The sequence below is a fragment of the Panthera tigris genome, chromosome D1 (assembly GCF_018350195.1).
Source record: "Panthera tigris isolate Pti1 chromosome D1, P.tigris_Pti1_mat1.1, whole genome shotgun sequence".
NCBI classification, from domain to species: Eukaryota; Metazoa; Chordata; class Mammalia; order Carnivora; family Felidae; genus Panthera; species Panthera tigris.
This window is the reverse complement of record NC_056669.1, coordinates 2,702,552-2,725,606: the sequence shown is the minus strand read 5'-3', so window position 1 is coordinate 2,725,606 and position 23,055 is coordinate 2,702,552. Positions and strand designations below refer to the sequence as shown.

The following is a 23,055-nucleotide window of genomic DNA, read 5'->3' as shown; positions in this document are numbered from 1 at the left end:
ACCACCGGAGAATTTTATCTGGAATCTCAATTCTTTTCTTCTACCTCTGAATACAGCCTTTCCACATCAGTCATTCAAGTGTGCATTCAGAAGTTAGAATTCTTAATCCCCTCAAACTCTCAGCATGGGACCCTACAAAAGACTCTGGCCTGAATCTGACCCCTCCTCCTTATCCTAGCAGATTCCAGCCTGCCATCATGCTGTCACATCAAGGCTCAACGATCACCACAATTTTTAACGTGGGAGACTCTTCAGGATCCAGACACTAGGCCTTGGAAAAAAATGCTCAAAAACGTCTGTGTCCACAACAATGTGTCGAATCCACTGTAATCAGTCTGCTGCCTTGCCAGCCATGTCTCCCAGGTAGGTTTTGCCATATTTTGACCTTAAATTTTTTTAAGGGTCTAACTTTCACAGGTGTCAGACACAAATGATGTCCCAACATCCCTAAGACTCCGATTTTCCTTCCCAGACTAAATGTTGGCATCCTGACCAACTCTTGGTATTTGACCCTCACCTATAGCTATGTGTCTTTACTATTCACTTATAGGAACCAACAAATTATAAAGACCTTACTCTATTATGTAAGCATCGTACCCTGCTATCTCCCTGATGGATCTTTGGGATCTAACTGGTTAGGACAGAGTAAAAAGCTTTCTTTGTCTATCAAGTCTTCCAGAAACATTTCCTTAAATATTCAAGCTGGAACTCCTCCTGCACGGAGTGGGACAACCTGAAGCTAATGACTCAACAAACTATTACTAAGTCCCAAGACTGTGCTTACAATTGTTTTAGGGACTGAGAGTTAAAAATATGATTAAGACACAGAATCTGACCCGGCAAAAGAAAAAAAAAAAAAAACATAAAAAGTAGTTATATGACGATTACAAAAATGAGAACCAACTATCAGATAAGGAAAGGGCACACCCAGTCTTTACAGTCATGGAAGGCCATGACAAACTGAGCTGAATCTGAAAGAATAAGAGGAAGAAAGAACATTCCCAGCAAAAAGGACGGCATTATTCTCAACACTAAAGCAAGAAAGAGCATAGAACTTACAGAAAGCTTTATGTAGCATTACTGGGAACATAAAGTATGAAACAGAGTAAGGCATGGGACCAAAAGAACTAAATCATGGAGAGTTATGGTCTCAAAAGGACTGAGTTACAACAATCTCAACAGAAAAACAAAATGTACAGAGAGAGTCTTGCTTGGTAGGGTTCCTTAGGTCAACAGTTAGGTTATCTGTGGCCTCAAAAATCCCTCTCTGGTAACTGTTAGTTGTGGTGAGACTAAACTTGGGCTGTAATTTTAAGTCCCGCACTTCTTTCATTACCTATCTGTTGATGTATGGTCTGCTAATAATAATTACAGTGGGTTGTAACCTCCCCAAAGGCATGAAGCAAGGTTGTATTAAGTGAATATTTTATGCCATCTATTTTACTCAGGAACGCATGACAAACCACAAGGATCCTGAAAGCTGGTCTTACAATATGCTTCTAGTCCTCCAGGAAATTCTTCCAGCTCACTGGGCTGTGAGCATTCTCGCAAGTCCCACAGATAGTCATTTAGGGACTGCTGATTGCTTAGGACTATGCTCCGGAAACAAGCTTAAGTAGGTATCAGGCAAAACATACGTAAAAGCTTACTAAATATGTGAAATATTGGTATGCAAGAGAAAAAGGACCCCTGTGCTAAGTCAGCACAATGCTCTGAACTACAATGAACCCGAAGCAAGCCAAGATGAAGTGACAGCTTTGAGTTCGACCCAAAGACCTTTACTGTGCATAAGGATCAGAGCGCTCTTCTGATGCATTATTCATGCTGTTAATGCACCGCAGAAGAACCCATCCTGAACTTATCCGTTCTCGTAAAATATCAACTATTCAGCCTAGAGTTTAAGATCTTTATCAACCCTCTCTCTGAATCTCCCTCATCATTCATATATGCCAATTGGATCCTCCCTCTGGTCTAACCGATTACTTACAAAAACTCGCTCACCTAAAATATATATGCACGCCTCTATGAACATGTGTACATGTGCGTGCACACGCACACACACAGCTCACTTCCGCCGCTTTGGTGTACTGCGTGAAATGTAGTTTCCATGTACTCACTTGTATAATTACCTCATGCAAATATATCATGCAAATATAAACGCTTTAACTGGACTTGCCTTTCTGTCTGGACATGAAGTTATCTTATGTTACCAAAAAAAATGTAAGAAATCTTGAATCCTTTGGCCATTTTCATTTATAAACATACCCTATTCTGGGTCCTGGGGATGTGATTTTAACCTAGCTGGTCTATTTTTCTCTTTCTATAAAAGGAGACTAACAGAATTGATCTAAGGGAAGATTATGAGGAGGACTAACTGGGAAACGAAGGAGACACTGCTTGCTATTGGGCTTTGAACACGGCAAATATTCAGAGTGTTCAGTGAGTCGAAATGGACCACCTTACAGAAAACTTGTATTCATTCAGTTGATAAGCATTTACCGGGTATGCCTATCCTATCTATAATAGGCCTGTGCTAGATACCAGGGATGGTGAAATCAATGGCATGATTCATACCCTCAAAACAATTCCCCTCTTTTGGCTCAATGGGTTAGAAAAGGATACATGCATGTATATTTATGTATGCATACAGATAAAACAGGGAGAGATTTTTATATATATATATATTTTTAAATTGCAATATTCCCAATTCTGACCAAATGATACTAAGAACAAATATAAATTGAAAACAGTCAATAAGGGAGAAAAATATGAAGGTAATACTGCTTGCTTTTGATTAAAATTGTTCCACTAAGGAATTGTCTATTATTGTTTGCCACAAACGGCCAGCTATTAGACATCACAAGTCAACATAAATCTCCTCTATTGCTCTGTTCACCCTGCGTCACCCCATTCCAATGGCTACTAGGAATAACATCAAAGAATCTTCTCCCTAGTGGACCATGAAATTAAAGCTCAGCAAACTGAAACAGCCAGTGGGTCTCTTCACCGGGTAAGGCCCAATCTGTGAAGTCAGGAAAGAATGCAATGGGAAAAAGTAATGTCTCCAGAAAATGTCGCAATCTTGAAGTCAGGACAGACTAACGCCAGGAAGAGGAAACCAATGTCCCCCAAGTAAAGCTGTGGGACTCTGAGCAAGTACTCAGAGGGCAGAGAGAAGAAGGCAGACCAGGTTCACGTGATTATGAAGTGATAAAAAATGGCTCCTTCCCAGAGGAAGATAAACAAGAGATGAAGAAAATCTTCTGAATGTGGACTCTGGACTTGTTCTGGCCGTGAGGAAATATCCTGTAATACTCCCTTGACAGTCAGGACTTGAAACTTTCATGTTTACATGTTAGACCATGACATGCCTTACCATTTTCTTTTCATATACCAATTCAACTTTACAACAGTAGAGAAGTGTTTGAAAACTACTATTTATTGAGCTCTCAAAATAGGCCAAGCCCTGCTCTAATCGCTGCATGTGTATGTATTCATTTGATCTTTGTAACAACCCAATGATGTAGGCATATAATTACCCTTCTTTTACCAAAGGGGAACTGAGTCACAGGGATATTAAGTAATTAGCCTATGACCAAACCAGTATTTAAACAAAGGCAGTCTCTCTCGAGAGCTTTCATTCTTAATCACTACACAACACCTATCAAGCACGTATTACATACTAGGCTGTGCCAAGTATCAAAGATCCACAGGTGAATAAATGTAGTATTTGCCCTTTAAGGTATGCAGACTGAGAGCAGGAAACAATAGGTAATTTGGAAGGTGTGATAAAATGTCAACTATGCTATCAGAGCAGTATATACTACATTAGCTGGGGCTACAAAGGAGACAGCAGCTAATCCTACCTATAAGAATGAAGATATCAAGAAAATGTTGAGTTAACCACTGAACTGAATCTTCCTTTTAACAATGCCCCTAGTGGTAAGAGACAATAACATATATTACATGTTCCCCATGTCACACAGTATGCTAAGCAATTCACATGAAATAGCTTGGTGAGTACTCATAAAAACCACTTAACAACTACTTGCCCACTTTACCGCCGAAATGAAAAAATTTGAGGTACACAATGCCAAGAGTAACTTGACCAAAATACAAGTGAGTGTGGCCTACAATGAAACTCAAGAGACCTGATTCCAAAATCTGGCCTCCTAACTACTACCCTTTAAACTACACCTCTGGGGGGCGCCTGGGTGGCTTGGTCGGTTGAGCGTCCGACTTCGGCTCAGGTCACGATCTCACGGTCCGTGGGTTCGAGCCCCGCGTCGGGCTCTGTGCTGACAGCTCAGAGCCTGGAGCCTGTTTCCGATTCTGTGTCTCCCTCTCTCTGTGACCCTCCCCCGTTCATGCTCTGTCTCTCTCTGTCTCAAAAATAAATAAACGTTAAAAAAATTTTAAAAAAAAATAAATAAATAAACTACACCTCTGGGATTAAGAGCCTATGTGGAGACCTTGTCAAAGTGTAATTGACAACATTGGTCCTGAGGACTCCCATGACAGCACGTGATCAGGCAGAACAGAGCAAAACTAAAATGTGTGCCTTCCTTGATGCCAAAATCTATTTTATGGTAGCCTAAAACAATATTGAGGAAAAAAAGACCAATTACTGCTTTTCTCTACCATAGAATAGAACTGACAGGCAATCACTAACAATCCTAAAAACAGTCATAAATGAATAGTGGGGAAGACAGTATTTATTGGGCAACTACAATGTTTCAAGTGCTGTGCACATGTAATTAATCTAATTTAATCCTTTCAAATAGCTTTGATAAGTTACAGATCACACAATAAAAACAGGGACCAAAGAATTTACAATGGATCACAGAGCTAATAGATCCAGGGTTTGAAACCAAGTCTACCTGACTCAGAAAAATCTCTGATTACTCCATTATAGCACACTTCTACTTACTGGAAGTCTAAACACTGAAAGCATCAGAACAAAGTCCAGGACTGTCCCCAAAAGTCACCATCATCTGTGTTTAAACCTCTGCGAGTTGAAGCAGTGCTTGCTCCATTGTGAGGCATGAAGTGATGGGGCGATCTACCTCCCTGGGAAAGACCAATGACGAACAACTGAGCTCCCCCTGTCCTCATGATGATCCCTGTAATGAACTGGGTAATGAACTCGACACGCCATCATGATGCATCACGGCACTGATGTCACGGAGGTACCACCAATAATTCAAATACTCCAGGTTCAAGGTTGTGTATACATTTTGGCTAAAAGCAGTGTTTTCATACCACTGTTTTAAACCTTTGAGTCAAGAGTCATTAAGTTTAGTTACAATGTAGGCCAAATCCCAAGCCATATTGTAACAAGGACAAATTAAGAAAAAAGAACTGGGAAATAAAAAAATAAAGAGAAATAAAATGGGACTAATGATGGCAAAATAAATTAGCATTACAGAGTTTCCTGTCATTAAAACATTGATGGACAGATAAAAGGATGGATGGCTAGATTTTATAAATACACGCAGCAATTAAAGAAAGGGAAGGAACATGATTACACAAGGTTTATGACTGAAAAATTCTCAGAGTTTTCATGAATACCCTCCAGTTTATAGAGATACAGGTCAAGGGAGAAAATACGAAATTGTAAAAAACTTAATCAGTAAGGCAAAAACCCTTAATATCTATCAGAAGCCCATACATGTTTCAGCAACATCTTAGTAGTAAAAAGAACAATAACCAGGACGTGCCAGCTTCCAGGCCCTGTTCCCACTGGTGGACCCCGATGAAGCCCTGTGTGGGGTCACACGTAACAGGATCTCAGAACAGAGAGCAAATACAGGTTTTCAATCGGCCTACCACTTCATTTTCCACTCAACCCTCAAACTACAGAACAGTTGTCTTCAAAGCAATACCTGATTCTAGCTCCTGTAGCTCCAAAGGATGATAAAGTGATCACAGCACAAATGGGGCCCGTGTCAAGGAGAACTTACCCATAACTTTATCAGAGCAAGCAGACGTTCTAGAATCACAGCAGAGTATGCACAAGATGAAAATAAATGGCATACAAATGACAGGCATGGTGCAGCAAAAATACGAAGTCAAAATAGAATGGCAGACAAAGGAAAAATGAAGAACCAGTGTGGAAGAAAAGGTAACTCAAGCAATAGAAGGAGGTTTTTTTCAATTGCCTCATGTTAGATAATTTCTCAAAAATATAAATGTAGGGGCGCCTGGGTGGCGCAGTCGGTTAAGCGTCCGACTTCAGCCAGGTCACGATCTCACGGTCCGTGAGTTTGAGCCCCGCGTCAGGCTCTGGGCTGATGGCTCAGAGCCTGGAGCCTGTTTCCGATTCTGTGTCTCCCTCTCTCTCTGTCCCTCCCCCGTTCATGCTCTGTCTCTCTCTGTCCCAAAAATAAATAAACGTTGAAAAAAAAAATTAAAAAAATATATATATATATAAATGTAACAAATGAAAAAAGACCTCAATAAGGAAAAAACATACTAAATCAGAATAAGTAGGGGACCAAGGGAAAATGTTGACAACAAACACAGCATTGACTCTTACCTAATAAGTTAGAAACAACAGGAAACAAGACATTCCTAAAAATCAAATCGATGATAAGGAGAACAGATAAGAGTGATCTCAGTAACTACGGAGGCAAAAACTAAAGTAAAATAAATGAGAACAAATGGAAAGATGACAACCACTTGTGTAGACAGAGAATGACTCAACATGAAGGTAATTCTTACAATTGAAATAGTCAGGAACACGCATAACAGGAAAAGTGATCAGAGAGGTCGTCGGACACAAGGGAGAGCCGAAGCTGCAAAATACCACAAAACACATCACAGAAGATAAACACGCTAATTAATTTCAAGATAAATTCTGGTTAATTTTTTTTATCTTTTTTTTTTTTTAGAGAGTGCAACCACTCATGCATGCACAAGCAGGGCAGGGGTAGACAGAGACAGAGATTGAGAATCCCAAGCAGACTCCCAGCCGTCAGCACGGAGCCCAACGCAGGGCTCAATCTCAAGACCCTGGAATCAAGACCTGAGCAGAAATCAAGAGTTGGACACTCAACTAACTAAGCCACCTAGTCCTCCCCTAAAGATAAATTCTGGCTGAATCCTTGAAATGCAAGGAGGAAATACTGGTAAGGGGAAGAAGTATAAAAAAATGAATGGGAAGGTTAATCAGTTCACCTCTCATAACAAGTCATTTAAAACAGATTTAAAAAATAAAGATTCTAACATGTTAATGAGTTTTACAATCTCTTTTCTTAAAAGAGGGATCCTTTATAAAATATTAATGTGCGTTGAGTTAACTATCTGAACTTTGGCAATTATATCAATTACACTTTAGTTTCCTTTTCATCTATTAAACTCAAATAAAATCATATCTAATGCTATTTTATTTTTTAAAAGCCCATACAACAATACTTCTTATAAAGTTATTTTTCTTTCCAAGTTATCAATCCATTATTCGTTTCATACATATTCAAAGAGAAAATTCTGAAATAATATTCACAAAATGTTCTATCTTGGTAATGAAACTGTTTTGGTATGTGATTCACTGAATCCCTCTTTACAGTTTTCAGTGTTGTAAGAATTTTGTTCACTGAGAATTTATTCATTTACCTACATTACTACAGAGAAAACATTTACATAGAGTTTACTATATTCCAAGGATTATTCTAAGTGCTTTATAAACATTAACCTAATTATCATAACTACACTATAAAATGAATATTGTTATACCTATTTTTTTTTTTATAAAAGAAACTGAGACAGAGAGAGGTTAAATAGCTTGCTGAAGGTCTTAGGTGTAGAAAGTGGCAAAGCCAGAATTCATACTCAGACACTGAGCTCCAAAGACTAGACCCTTACCATACTGCAGTGACTTGAATTAATCATACTAATCAAATCATATTGATTAAATTATTAGTTTTAAAAGGTGATATAAAAGGCTATAATAGGGAAAGCCAGCATTTAACAATTCTGATAAAAAGAATGATAGTGCTAATCAGTCATTTTTAACGCCTGTGACAATTTTTGTTTCTCATAACATAGCCTTTGTGACTATTACCTATAAATTATCAAGATTTGCAAAACTTAACTCCTGTCAAATGTTAATTCCTTGACATGTTAAGATACAGTTTGAGAAGTAATAAAGTGATTATATAACCAGATACATCTTAACTAAATACAAGTATACCTATATTCTGGACGTGTCTATGTATACAAATCAATTTGACTCAGTTCTGAAGTAATTTTTACATTCATATGAAGTTAATTTTTTTGCATGAGCATAATGTAACAACTGAATAGCTGTATTTTTCCATTGGGTGTTTTAGAGTAGATACGATCAAAGGGGAAAAAATAAAGCTGCTTTGACACTTCATCAATCAATTACTATTTATTAAGTTTTTACTAAATGCATCGAGCACTCCACTGCACTAATTTCACCCGTGGCTTCAGATCCTGAAACAAGAATGTCCTCAGAATAGTAATGAAGGTAATGACTTTATTAAGGATTATTACATGAACAGCAAAAAATACTTTTGAAATACTTCCTGTTATTTTTAAGACTGATACTTTGGTGCAGAATTAAAGCATGTTGTCAAAATTTATATTTTTATTGTATTTCTCAATTAGCTGGAAATTTCCTTGATTCGTTAGCTTTTAACGGGAAAATAATGTATATTTCATCCTATGGAGTGTTAAAAATGCTAGTAAGTTACTTAATTTTTTTAAGGTTTATGTATTTATTTTGAGAGAGACAGAGGCAGTGGGAGAGGGGTAAAGAGAGAATCACAAGCAGATTCCAGGCTGTCAGCACAGAGCCCAATGCAGGGCTCCAACTCACAAACTGTGAGATCAAGACCTGAGGCAAAACCAAGAGTTGGACGCTTAATTCACAGTTCTTGAGTTTGAGCTCCATGTCTGGCTCTGTCCTAACAGCTTAGAGACTGGAGCCTGCTTCAGATTCTGGGTCTCCCTCTCTGCCTCTCTGCCTCTCCCCTGCTCATGCTGTCTCTGTCTCTCTCTCTACACAAACAGTAAAGTAGGTTATTTTATGTAACCATACAAGAGATATTACCACCAAATAAAGTTCTTTAGATGTCAACGTGGACACTGGAACCATACCTATCATTATTTGAGGGCTTCTGGTCTTCTTTTTATTTTGGAAGGTAGCCAAGTCAATCATACATTACTTTTGAAATTTCAAAATACCCATGTGTGGAAAAACAAGAATGCTTACCTAATCAACATCTATCCTATAGGTGAAATTGAAAATGTAACTGTATACCTGGTTAGAGTGACCCAGTATGTTACTGGTATCTGGTATCCAGGAGATGAAAATACACTAGGAATTTTAAACATCCGTGATTTGTGTGTGGTTCCCTATAGATCAGTGCCAAATGCAACAACAACAACAAAATAAAAGGTTACTACTATTGCATCACTACCACTGATGGTCAAAAACAACCCTAAGATCCAAGATTCCAGGAAATTCTGGAATCCAGGAGAAAATATCTAAAGACAAAAATTTTGAAAAATAGCAAACAGTTAAAATGAGAACAGATGTTATTCAAGTTAAAAATGAAAGAGACTAGGGGCGCCTGGGTGGCTCAGTTGGTTAAGCGGCCAACTTCGGCTCAGGTCATGATCTCACAGTCCGTGAGTTCGAGCCCCGCGTCGGGCTCTGTGCAGAGCCTGGAGCCCGTTTCAGATTCTCTGTCTCCCTCTCTCTCTGACCCTCCCCTGCTCATGCTCTGTCTCTCTCTGTCTCAAAAATAAACGTTAAAAAAAAATTAAAAAAAAAAAAAGCGTCTGACTTCGGCTCAGGTCATGATCTCGCAATCTGTGAGTTCGAGCCTCGCATCGGGGTCTGGGCTGACAGCTCAGAGCCTGGAGCCTGCTTCGCATTCTGCGTCTCCCTCTCTCTCTGCCCCTCTCCCACTTGTGCTCTATCTCTGTCTACCAAAAATAAATAAATGTTTTTTTTTAAAATGAAAGAGACTAGAACTAAGAGTTAAGAATATTTGATGGGAACAAGAGTGAAATGTGTACAAGTTAGGACTAATCCAAGAAGGTCTGGGTCATTTCTAATGGCACTGAAACATCAGCTATCCAAGGCTTGGTTTAAGAACTATCCATTATGTGATACAGGTGTTTATCAGATCTTCAAGATTGTAAGGCTGATACACATATCCCTAAACCTACTTTCCACTGTTTGTCTGTACCCCCACTCAAATAACAAATCCTATTCAAGAACTATATGGAATATACAAACCATAGTGATGAATTATATGAAATCTCTTGCATGTTACTAAAGAAACTAGTTTTGTCACTTTGTGCATGATCTGCCCTCCATGTTTAAAGCGCTCTACCTCACTTGTCCAGCCAAACTGCTACACACTCCTCAAACTGTGTACATGGTGTTCAGTAAGGTCTCCAAAAAACCCCTGCTCCTGAATTTGAGATGACTGCTCCCCCCAGCTCTGTAACCTGCATCTACCTTTATATTAAATCCACTATACTATATACATGTTCACAATTATTTTTCAAGTTTATTTATTTTTTTTTTTTAATTTTTAACATTTGAGAGAGAGCACAAGCAGGGGAGGCACAGATAGAAGCGGAGACACAGAATCCGAAGCAGGTTCCAGGCAGAGTTGTCAGCACTGAGCTGGACATGGGGTTCGAACTCCTGAACTGTGAGATTATGACCTGAGCTGAAGTCAAGAGTTGCAAGTTCAACAGACTGAGCTACCCAGGTGCCCCGTGTTCACAATTATATACACTGCCTCCCCTACTACCTCCTTAACTCTCAGATCACACATCTTAATACCATTTACCTTCACAACCCAGGTGCCTGTCATAGTACGTGGCACAGAAGTCACTCAATATATGGTAGGAGACTGAATTAGCACATTCTATAAAGATCTCTGGTAAATGTTTATGGACTATAGAAAGGATCCCTGTTCACCACCCAAATTATGAACCAAACTCCTATATCTTGACAAAGAAATGACTCTATTCTAACAGCGGAAATGCAAACAGCAAAGTGAGGTGGGAGGAAGTCAGGGAGGGGGTGTGACCCCGGTCAATCAGAGGCTGCCCCGCCAGCCCCCATCCTTGCCCTGCACCCCTGTCCAGCATCCCACTACCTGGAGCTGCTGCAAGGACGCGGCCGGGGGGGGGGGGGGGGGGGGAGGGGGGGGGGCAGGGCAAGGTGGCACTGACGTCATCTGGTCGGGGGACGCAAAGGAACCTAGGGCTGGTGTATCTTACAGGTACGAACCGGTAAGTCCTCGGCGGACGAGTCTCGTGTGGACGCGCAATGCTCACCACCTCCGCCACCTTCCTCCGTGGGGCTCCCGGCTATTTCCGCAGCGTCCCCTCGCGCTCCACGAAATCCGGCGGTCTCAGCTTTTCCCCCGGAAAGCCCCCAGGTCTCCAGACCACAGAGGTAAATCAAGAGGTTCCACCAGTTGCAAACGTGCGCACAAACGACACGCCGGAGTCTTATCTGTTCACATCCCGAGAAGAACTCGGTCCACAGCAGCGACTGGAAGACGGGGCGTCATGTCCCCTGCGCTGGAGGCAAGGGCTGAACGGACCGCAGACGTGATCTCCCCAGAGGAGCCCCCCAAGGGGACCCCCGAGAGCCTGCACACTGTGGACACCGTGGACCCACGCGTTAGGGCCGCACTGGCCTAGAACGTTTGCTGAAGCTCAGGCAGGACCCGGATTGTAGCCCCAGCCCCATATCACCACACGAGCACTTCTGGGGGTTACTGAGAGGCTTCCGCGGTTGGGCTTGTAGCCCGCGCCTGCGCATTTCACTCCCTGGGCCCGGTTTCCGGAAGTCCCGCCCACACTCAGCGTTCCCGCCACAGAGGTTCCAGGCGCCTGGGCCTGTGAGTTAGGTGCCGCCACGAAGTGGCTCTAATTGGGGCCTGGGGTGGGGGTGGGGGGGGCGGGGCGGGGCGAGGAATCCACGAGCAGCGGGGATTGCCTGCGCGGTGGTGGGCGGAGTCTGGGAGGAGGAGCCTCTGGCACCTGGCACGCAGGTGCCTCTCGTTCCAGGCAGCGCCTGGCCGCAGAACCCGAGAGCCTGCGAAGGCCGGCTTCTTCCGGAAGTGGGTCCCGCCTGCAGCGCCGCAGGCCTGACCTGCCGTTCTCGGGGCCGCCGCCGCCTGGCTCAGCACATCCGAGGCCGTCCTATCCTCGCGCGGCCATCGGGACTCACACCTAACGAAGAAGTCACAGAGCGCAGAGTGCCGCTCGCTCTGCTCACGTCTGTCTTCCGGGGAAAGCCCGCCCTGGCCCACCCGGACCACGACCGGGCCCCGGCTCTGCGGCTTGGGCCACGGTCCTCCAACGAAGACGGCTTCCCGCTGGAGAAGGCTGCGGAAGGCGCCAGACATCCCTTCGCGCAGGGCGCTCATCCCGATGCCCTGCGGCCGCGCCTCGACGCACCTGCTGCGCCTCGACGCACCTGCCGCGGGGCGGCAGAGATGGCTCCTGTGGGGGATTGTGGGCACTTCCCAGCCGCCGGGGGAGCCCCTGCCGCCAGGACGGTCCTGCCTGGGGCTCCCTCTTCCTGCTTTCTTTCTCCTCCTGCCTTTTCTTGTTTTTATTTCTGTGGACACATACTTCGATGGTTCCTAAGGAGGGTCGTATAGAGGCTGGCTTTTTTTGAAAAATGCCCGTTCTGTCTCTACTCACTTGTAAATAATAGGTTTCATTGAGCACAATACCTTTTTGGAAATAATTTCCCTCCAGAATTTTGAAGCTATTTTTTTAATGTTCCAGCTTCCAGTACATACTTGACCTCTGGATCCAAATTGATTCCTGATTCTTTCTATGTAGGCTTCTTGTCTCTCTGGAAATTTTTGAGAATATTTCTTGTTCCCCAGTGCCCTGACATTTATCTCTAATGTGCCTGGGTGATCGTTTCATTCGTTGTGCTAGTCCTCAATGGGCCCTTTTCATCTAAAAACTCCGGGAATTTGTTTTGAATTATTTCTTTGCTGAGTTCCTTCTTCGTATCATCTGTTTTCTCCTCTTGAAATGCCTACCATTCAGATGTTTGACCTCCTACAATTAGCTTCTTTTATATTTCCTTTATCCATCTTCATATATACGTGAATATATACATACATATTTTCTATTCTCGGAAAATTCCTCAACCTTATTCATAAACTTTTTCCTTGAATTCTTTATTTGTTTTAAAATGTGTGTAATCTATTTTTAATTGCAAAAGTTCTTGCTGATATTTTTGTTGCTGTTGTAAATAGCATTCTATTCTTATTTTATAGTTAAAATATCTCCCGTTTACTTCATCATTGAAATAATGAATATTGTTAAATATAGGTGTTTCTGCTTCCTTACCCTGGAAACTGGATATGGGACATATGGCAACCTCTGTACTATTCTTGTAATTTTTTTTTTTTGTAAATCTAAAACTGCTATAATAAAGTTTATTCAAGATAATGAAATAATCTCTTTTTACTTGAGAGTATATATGTTGTTAGATTATATATATATATATATATATACACACACATATATATATGATTTAATATAGTTTTGAAAGAGATAAACACAAATGTTCAGTCTATTCTCCTTACCTAGAAGTATCTAATATTCAAATTTTTAATGGATCTTCTCTGTGGCTTTGTGATAATGACTATCACTGGATTGCCTTAAACCCAAGAACACCCTCTTCTGTGAATGATAATGTAGGGAGAGAGTGAATCAGTAATGAAAAGAGCCATATTCCAATGATGGGCCACACCAGGGCAGGCGAACCTAGCATAGCATGTTGTAAATTAAGTAATGAGAATTCTGCAGAAACTGGAAAAATAAGGCTGAAGTTACAGGTGAACCAAGAATATCAAGAGATTTATAAAGAGCTGGGGGGAGGGGGGGGGAGAGAAACAAAAGTATTGGAGAATGGTATTAAATCTTAGATGGGCACTAAATGTAATTTCACTAAAATTACAGGGTCAAGGTGACCTTGCTTAGTTGAATGTACTGAAATCTGATAGCCTTAAGTGTTGTAACACTCAGTTGTTGTAATAAACTTTTGGGATAATGACAATCTTCTATTTCTTTTATATGATTTTTACTGTGATTGATACTGAGTTTAAAACAAAATAGATATATTAAAAATCCTTCTGAGTGATAAGGGAAGAAAATGCTCCTAAAATTAAGAATGCACTGTGTTCTTGTTCTGTCTGGCCATAGTTAAATATCCTGTCTCCCCAGATTTTGCTAGGAGCGTATGCATCCAGTGAAAGGGTACATGCACCAATAACTTTGAAAGTATTTCTTTACTGGCAACTGAAAACTGATGGTCTCACTGAAATCCAATAAAAAATTATTCTTATATAAGCTGTACAAAATAATGTCCTCAGTGACTTGATACATTACCCTAGAATAGCCAGCAGGACAACAATCCAATAGCAATTTCAACTATCTTTCATCTTAAAACAAAGAAAATCCAATATTTTATTGTGACTCTGACCAGAATTCCAAACGGCATAGTTGGTACCACTGTAAAAAGCAGTAAGGATTCCTAGAATATGCATTCTATTTAACTTTTGTTTTAATTTAACTTGTAATTGTGAGATACTTCTGATCTAGATTCAACTTTACAGTTTCATGATGCATTTGGCTGTATCATACCTTTGATCACCTCCATAATTCCCATCTCACCTGTCCCCAGAACTCGAGAAGTCTGTCTTCTCCTTCATCCTGAACATGTATATTTCTGCACATGCATATATGTCACATATCAAGACCCTTTGTTCACCGTCGATCACTCCATCATTTCACATTCACCAAACCATTCTCTTTCCTTATATTCAAGTTTAAACTCTTATTCTCTTCATTTGGAGAATCTACCTAAATTAGTTATTTCCGGGGCGCCTGGGTGGCTCAGTCGGTTAAGCAGCCGACTTGAGCTCAGGTCACGATCTCGCGGTCCGTGAGTTTGAGCCCCGCGTCGGGCTCTGGGCTGATGGCTCAGAGCCTGGAGCCTGCTTCCGGTTCTGTGTCTCCCCCTCTCTCTGCCCCTCCCCCGTTCATGCTCTGTCTCTGTCTCAAAAATAAACAAACGTTAAAAAAAATTTTTTTAAATTAGCTATTTCAACAGAGGTTAAAAGATCAAAAATAGAACAAATTCTTTTCAGAGTTTATGACAACAAAATTCCTACAGAATATGTTTTTCTTCTCGTATGATTACATTCCAAGGAAGGTGAAGGAAGTGAGGCATTTGTTTCAACATATGCTCTACTTAATACCTGGCAAGTTATAAATGCATAAAGGAATCTTTATCATCACCAGCACTATATGTTGGTACTAAGTTAAAATGTACTGTGTATATGCTCTGCCGTAGGCCATAGCTAAAGTTCCTAATCCCTGTTTTTCTCTAAGATACACCTTAATACACAGTAATTTCGAAAAACTCCAAATCTGGAAGACGATATCATATATTTTTGGCCATTTGACCCACTGACCAAAGTCACCTTATGGAAGATGAATTTTTTGAAATAATTTGTAAGGCACTAAAAAATTATAAACTGGTTGGGATTCTACGTGGTCATATTTCTTTTATGCTCACTAAACTATCCCCAGAATCATTCATCCCAAATCCCACTGACTTTAGAATTCCTAAATACAGCTGCTACCAGTTCAGCCACAGGCTGGTCTCTAACAAATAGGTTCTCAAAGGAATGGTAGGTAGGAAATTGCTCTTTATTTTAGCTTTAGTTCTAGTCTCATCTTTAGGGATTTTTAGGAGTTGAGTCATTATTTTCCCTTATCTGCACTCAGACACATCTGCTACTCATCAGCCAGAACTGGTCACATTGAAAGTGAGGGTTCAGAACTGCCCACAGAGAAGCAAGTCATTCTTGGCAAATTCAAAGCCAAAAAAAAAAAAAGCAGAATTTTAAGCAGAAACAAATATCATTGGCCATGTTCTCCTTAAGAGATAGCATTCAGGAATACTTTCCTATGTCAAACATGTAAAAAAAACTTTATTGAATTAAAAATAAATGATTCCTATGACTTTTACATTACACATGCTACACTCCCACACATTCCCATGATCCACCATGGGAAGTTCTGTAAATGTGAGAGGCTTCAGATGTTCCAACAAAGATAAAGTACGTTCTTGGTCACAATTGTTTATAGTACGAGTATGCAGAGTTAAAAATCATCAGTAGCAGTGATGGTGTGAGGGAGTTCGAGAAGGGAGTGAGTGAAGTCTCATATGCGCTCAGTGTTAACCATACAACATGGGCTCTCCATACACAATGATATTTAATACCCAGAAATCCCAAGAAGAAGTACCTCTTTTTGCACGTGTAGATGCAGTCCCAGGAAGGCTAAATAACTAGCACTTGACAAGTCCATATAATTGATTCCCACTATTCATAGTAGTTGTGTTCTCTAAAGTGACTGTGACCACTTAATTAGCAAATGTGGACCTCTTGCTCCTAGGGTTTAGATGCTTGCAATCCTCTGGTCACACTATTGACTGATCATTACTTTGTTTTATGTGTGTTTCTGTTTAAAGACAACTTATTTAATATATATTATTGTTTTCTTCACAATGAATTCCTGGAAAATACGTATTCATGCTGGAATGAAAGTTATCCAGCACATGTATTTTCTCTGGAAGACACACAACAGCCTTCTTGCACTTAGGAATGTGAGACCCCACTTCAGCACTATGCTCAAGGCCAAACTGAGAAGTTAGCAAGAAAAAAGCAAAAAAATGATAAAAACATGGCACTAAATACATCACACTTGTATTTGCTTGTTTCCACTGTAAAAGCAGACACAAGTAGGCAAATTGTCAACTTGTTCACACATCAGCTAGGAACATGCTCTTTGGGCAACTCAAATTTTTCACTGCTCTGCAGGTGTCTGTGAGTGACTGGGAAAGGGCTTTGAGTTTTGATTTGGGGGTTACAAAAACATTTTAGCATATCGGCAAATATGCAAATGCAGAATCCATAAATAATGGTGATGACTGTACTTGATACTAGATCTGTTGAATGCCAATGCATGTCCACTCTTTGTGTCTCCACCTCTTTCTCTTGGATATAAAAGTAATGCATTCTCATGGGGAAAAAGAGAGCCATGCAAAAAATATTCTCAAAACAATTTTTAACCAACGAAAATTATATCACCTAAGTCTTTCTCTATATATGTGTATGTGTGCATATCTACACAATGACTGTGTAAACATCATTTTGGTTTAATAATTCTGGGAATGGCCAGAGAAAGAAAAAAATCATATGACTTCACTCATGGGAGGACTTGAAGAGACAAAACAGATGAACATGAGGGAAGGAAACAAAAATAATGTAAAAACAGGGAGAGGGACCAAACAGAAGAGACTCATAAATATGGAGAACAAGGTTACTGGAGGGGTTGTGGGAGGGGGGATGGCCTGAATGGGTAAGGGGCACTAAGGACTCTACTCCTGAAATCACTGTTGCACTATATACTAACTAATTTGGATGTACATTTAAAAAAATAAAAAATAAAAATAAAAATATAAAAATGATCCTGAATGCTATAGAGAGTTAAAACAAATTGAAAAAATAATAATATTCTGGAAATGGTTAATTATAGAGCTCTTTCCCTTAAATATTGAGTATAGCTGGACATCATTATTTTCAGTGATTGCATAACATGTTTTCACTTATCTCCTACTAACAGACATATAGGTTCTTCTAGAATGCATCCATTGATCTATTAATATTTATTTACCCTGAACTGTACTGAAAATTGTCAACATGTGTGTGCATATGTCTGACTATTTTTTGCAACAATTTCTTTAAAGCACAAGTCAGATTTCAATGCCTATTAATCGGCCCTTGAGAAACGTTTTCCCCAGCTTAAGCCATGTTCTGTCTGCTGTCCCAAGTGCTGCAAGGTCAATGTTCCTTTTAACTTGCTGTCAGGACTTCCCACCTAATTGAACACCATGCTCTGTAGTTGTGGGAAAATAGATCAGCTCATCTTAGGATTCATAACCAAATGCCTAGAGATGGCCTAGTACTCGAACAATAAGCATCTGAAGAATTGTAGGCTAAGGAGCCAATACTGACAAGTTGTGGGAAGGCGGTAATGGTGGCAGCGTCATTTTTGACTCTTTCCAAATCTCCACATAAAAAATGGACACAGAACCTGAACGGCAAAATCAAAAGTCTAGGGAGGGTGCCACACAACATCTTCTCAGCTACATGACTGGAATGTTATTAGCATCCATATGGGAAAAAACGGGAAACCAAGCAAGCAGGCTGATGGACCTGAAATACAAGAATCTGACAGCAGCAATGAGTATTTGCTAGAAAACACATCAGGTCAATCTGAGAAAGCCAACTGCAAAGGGAGGGGCCCTCCCCCACCCAACAGCAGGTGCGATGGGCCCACTGTAAGAAGGGAATAAGATGTTAGCTTCATTGTTGCCCTTGAACCCCTTCCTTTCCAGGATAGGATCCAATACTGATGAAAACCTACTGGAAGTGGATTTAAAACTGAGCAAGCTCACACTAGTGGAGAAGGAAGAAAGAGAAAGTTCTGGGGGAAAAAAGGGGGGAGATGGAAGTGAAGCAGAGCTCAGGATTCTCACAAAGAAAGTCCCTCTATTTCTAAGCACTGTATGGAACAACAGAAGTTCTGTGAAGTTAGAAAAGCTTGCCTAGGATTGAGGGGGGTGGCGCCCTGTGGGGGGGGGGCATTCATTTAAGCGTTTGGTTCTTGATTTCGCCTCAGTTCATGATCTCACGGTTCATGAGGTCAAGGCCCAGGTCGGGCTCTGCACTAACAGCACGAAACCTGCTTGGGATTCTCTCTCCCTCTCTCTCTCTCTGTCTCTCTCCCTGCCCCTTCCCTGCTTGCACATGTGCGCTCTCTCTCCCACTCTCTCTCTCTCTATCTCAAAAATAAACAAGTACATTAAAAAATAAGAAAAACTTCCCTGAAACACATCTCCTTCTAAAGTTCAGCAAAAGTAATATCACACGAGAAAGAACAATACAAATGTGTAAGGTTAAATCCCACACCTGTTATTATAAACACAAAGGAAACAAGACAAGAAGGTATTCCTACAAGAAGCACACCCAGACCCCAGACAAACACACTCAAAAATGACACTGGATATGTAACTATTATTTCAAAATGAGCCAATTAAAATGTACAAACTGAAGACATGGCAGAGCACAGGAAATAATTAGATACAAAGGGAAAGACAGATCACTTCAGGTGGAAAGAATAAAATAGAAGGAACACAGGAGTGAAGACATCAGAAAGCATACAAAAAAATTAAAACGAGAACATGTTTGAAAGGCAAAGAAGGCGAGGGGCCCCTGGTGGCTCAGTCAGTTAAGCATCCGACTTCGGTGCAGATCATGATCTCACAGTTTGTGGGTTCAAGCCCAGCATCGGGCTCTGTGCTGACAGATGAGAGCCTGGAGCCTGCTTGGGATTCTGGGTCTCCCTCTCTGCCCCTCCCCCACTCTCACTCTGTCTCTCTCTCCCCCAAAATAAATAAACATTAAAAAAAATTGGGAGGGCACCTGGGTGGCTCAGTCAGTTAAGCATCCGACTTTGGCTCAGGTCATGATCCCACAGTCCGTGAGTTTGAGCACCACATTGGGCTCTGTGCTGACAGCTCGGAGCCTGGAGCCTGCTTCGGATCTTCTGCCCGCCTCCCCCCCCCCCCCCGCCCCTCTCCAACTTATGCTGTATGTCTCTCTCAGATAAATAAACATTAAATACATACATACATACAAAGAAACTGATAAAATTGTTTGAAAGAAAAATAAGAATACTGATGGAAGACAAGAATAATTCAACACAAAAAAAACAGAAGTCTGAAGAAAGAAGTTAAAGAAAATAAATACTAGGGGCTATCATAAAAATATCTTGAAATAGAAAAGAAACTATACATTGAAAGAATGTACCCCATGTCTGAGAATACTTGATCTGGCCAGAAAAGAAAAATTAAATCTATCCTACTATTTTTTTTTTAAAGTAAAGAATAAGAGAAAAATATCCTGAAATCAAGGGCATGTGACTTGACATGAGTTTGTCATCAAAATTTTCATTGATATCACTTTATGCCACAAGAAAAGAGGAGTAGCATATTCTAGATTCTTGGGGGTTGCAGGGAAGTAGACAAAAACATGAGTGCAGGGGGTCGTACCCAGCAAATCACAGAACAATGGTATCCTATTGCCAGAATTCGGGAACCATTGTTGCAGAGACTTCTTCCTGAGAAATCAATGCGTGGGTGAGCACAGTCACAACCACTAAGGAATCAGAGACACGAAGGTTAGGGGTAAATGTGAAACCTACAGCTAGTTGTAGATTAAGAGAAACAAAGGTTCCAAGGGAAAGAGTTTGCGTGTAATGATGATATACACACATGATGTAGCTCATGAACCACTTGTGCAGGTCCCTTAGCAACTCTATTCTCAAAGTCATGTGGATAGCTTGAATCTGGCCATTTATGGCAATAGTTGGTTTTTAGAAAGGTGGTTATTCAATATTCACGGTCTTGGTCCACCCTGGTTGGGCTGCCATAGCAAAATGCCACAGTTGGGGGGGTTTAAGCAAAATAAATTTATTTTCTCACAGTTCAGGAGACTTGAGGTCCAAGATCAAGGTGCCGGCAGAGTTAGTATCCCATGAGGTCTCTCCTCTTGAGTTAATGACCGCACCCCTCTCCTTGTGTGCTGATGTAATCTCTCCTCAGAGAAAGAGAAAGCAGAGGAGAGGGGGAGAAAGAGAGATCGTATCGTTCTGGTACATTTTCTTACAAGGACTGTACCATGAATATGTAACCTGCAAAATCCAGAGGCCATGGAAAGCTTTACAGATGCCATATCCTCTAAGCAAAGAACCAGATGGTTACCTAAAGCACACGTTACATTGAAATTTCAAAATGGCAGGTTTAAAACATGGCGTCTAGGAAGGTATGCGTGAATCAAACACACACAAGAAAGCAGTTACTATACAAATCAGGATACTGGTTATGTGTGGGGAGGAGGGGGATTAAAATTAGAAGCGGGTCACAGGAAAGGCGCTTCTAGAGTGACTGCAAAGTTATGTTTCTTCACTTGCTTGTTTCACCACACGTTTGATTTGTGTGGTTTTCTGCGTTTTTGTTTGATCTTACAATAAATTATTTTTAAAAAGAAACCAATCCTTCTTGTGGCTAATCTCCCAAAAGATATATACAAGAATATAAAGAAATATGAATATCAAACTAGAAACTAATATTTATTGTAATTATGTACTTTAAATATGAAATGCAATAACTGAATTAAAATCTGTGTATGACTCTTACAGTATGCCAAAACAATTAACTAAAGTAAAAATCCCCACCAACCTTTTTTTAAAAATACAATCGTGCCAACTGGTAATTTAACTGAAGTTCATTTAATTTTTTTTTCTGACTTGACTGAATTAATTATTATTGGCATATTTGAGACAAAGACTTAAGGACTTGACTAAATTGCCTTTGATGACATTGTCTACAAACTTTTTTTTAAATGAATAAAACAAAGATGTGACAAGAATAAATAGCACATATAAAACTCTATAACAGGTTAAAGTCCCTACTATAAGGGAAGTTCTCGAAAAGATCATCAGGTAAATGTCTTGAGCTGCAGTTGTTCAACCAGGTTATCCAAGTCTAGAGAACAGGGTGTGGTGGTCACCATCCGTAAAGCCCGAGGAGAATATTTCCATCTGCACGGTGGTTTGTGAACTTGCATTTTATTACAGGGCAAGCCACAGAGGAATTAATGTGTTCATTCCCTTTTATTCCTCCGCCCCTCTCCATCCGCACCCCCACCTACAATGAGCCCACTGCCACACATTTATGGAAGTTGAAGTCTCAAGCTGTGTTTCTTAGGACTGAGCAGGGAGAGCCCGGTCCCTGAGAACACTAGAGAGAAAGCATCTTGGTCGGAGACTGTTAGCATCAAGTAGAGTCTGTAGGCAGCCAGGTTAACAGCTTTGGTCCCTCCTTAGGGATCTGCCAAGGCCCTGATGGAGGTAAGGAAGCAGATTAACAAGGATTGTTCTATTTGAAGTTAAGTTCGTTGTGGAATCTTGCAAGTTTTCCAATGGTCTCACTCTCTGAAGCCATGTATAAAGTTCTGAGATCTCCAAAACACAGGACTTTATGTTACTGTGGAGATTTGATCATGGTTAGCCTGCATTTCCTTACAAATTTCTATTCGTTGTATCCCATGATGGGCCCCATGCTTGGATACCATAAATTCATTCTTTCCTTGCAGCTTTGACTTTTAAAGAGCTTGCCACCACTTAGTGATTGCTTATTCATGCTGTGTTTACTTAGCTCTGCTCCCTCTAAGTCTCTCTCATTATTGCCTTAATCAGGGCGGCTGTGCTTCTATGAATCACCTTCTACCAATGACACCACTGGTAGTAAAGTGCAGATCTCAGGGATAATTATTGTTTTGCATTTATATTATTATTACTTTGCATTTATATAGCCTCCTTCTTCATCTGATACTTTATTCACAACAAGCCCTTTCTGGTGATTCCTGCTAAGCATATTAAAGAAATCAGAGCATTGTATAGAAATATACAAGAAGAGATGTCATAGATCATTTCCCTTCATCCCTTTATTTTCGGATGTGGAAACTGAGGAGCCCCAGAAAGACTGACTGAATTGCCCAAAGGCACTGGTTTGTAGCACAGTCAAAACTAAAGAACAGTTTTCTTGACCTAGCCGTCACATATTAATTTTTTATCGAAAGCTAGATATAAGTGCATTAATAAATAAATGAATAAGTTATCTTATGAACTAATAAACTGTGACTTATAATCTACGGTGAAAGTGGTACAATTGTAGTTACTGCTTGCTGAATAACACTTATTAACATGACGTCCTCTGAGGACACCTGGTACCTGAATTTATTCACTCTGGGTGCCAGAGGCTTCACAGAAGAGTTTGCCCAGGTGGAAATGGGTATACATACCATGTCTCAGGATGGGGACAGC

At 40.6% G+C, this 23,055-nt stretch overlaps 1 long non-coding RNA gene across 1 annotated transcript in view; it reads right to left on the bottom strand.

Moving 5' to 3' along the window:
* The window catches only part of LOC122231385, a 152,735-nt gene extending 140,995 nt beyond the window's left edge, over positions 1-11,740 (bottom strand). The window contains exon 1 of the long non-coding RNA XR_006208605.1: positions 11,285-11,740. This is a non-coding gene — a long non-coding RNA (uncharacterized LOC122231385). The remainder of the gene's footprint in view (positions 1-11,284) is intronic.
* Positions 11,741-23,055: the final 11,315 nt, after the last annotated feature.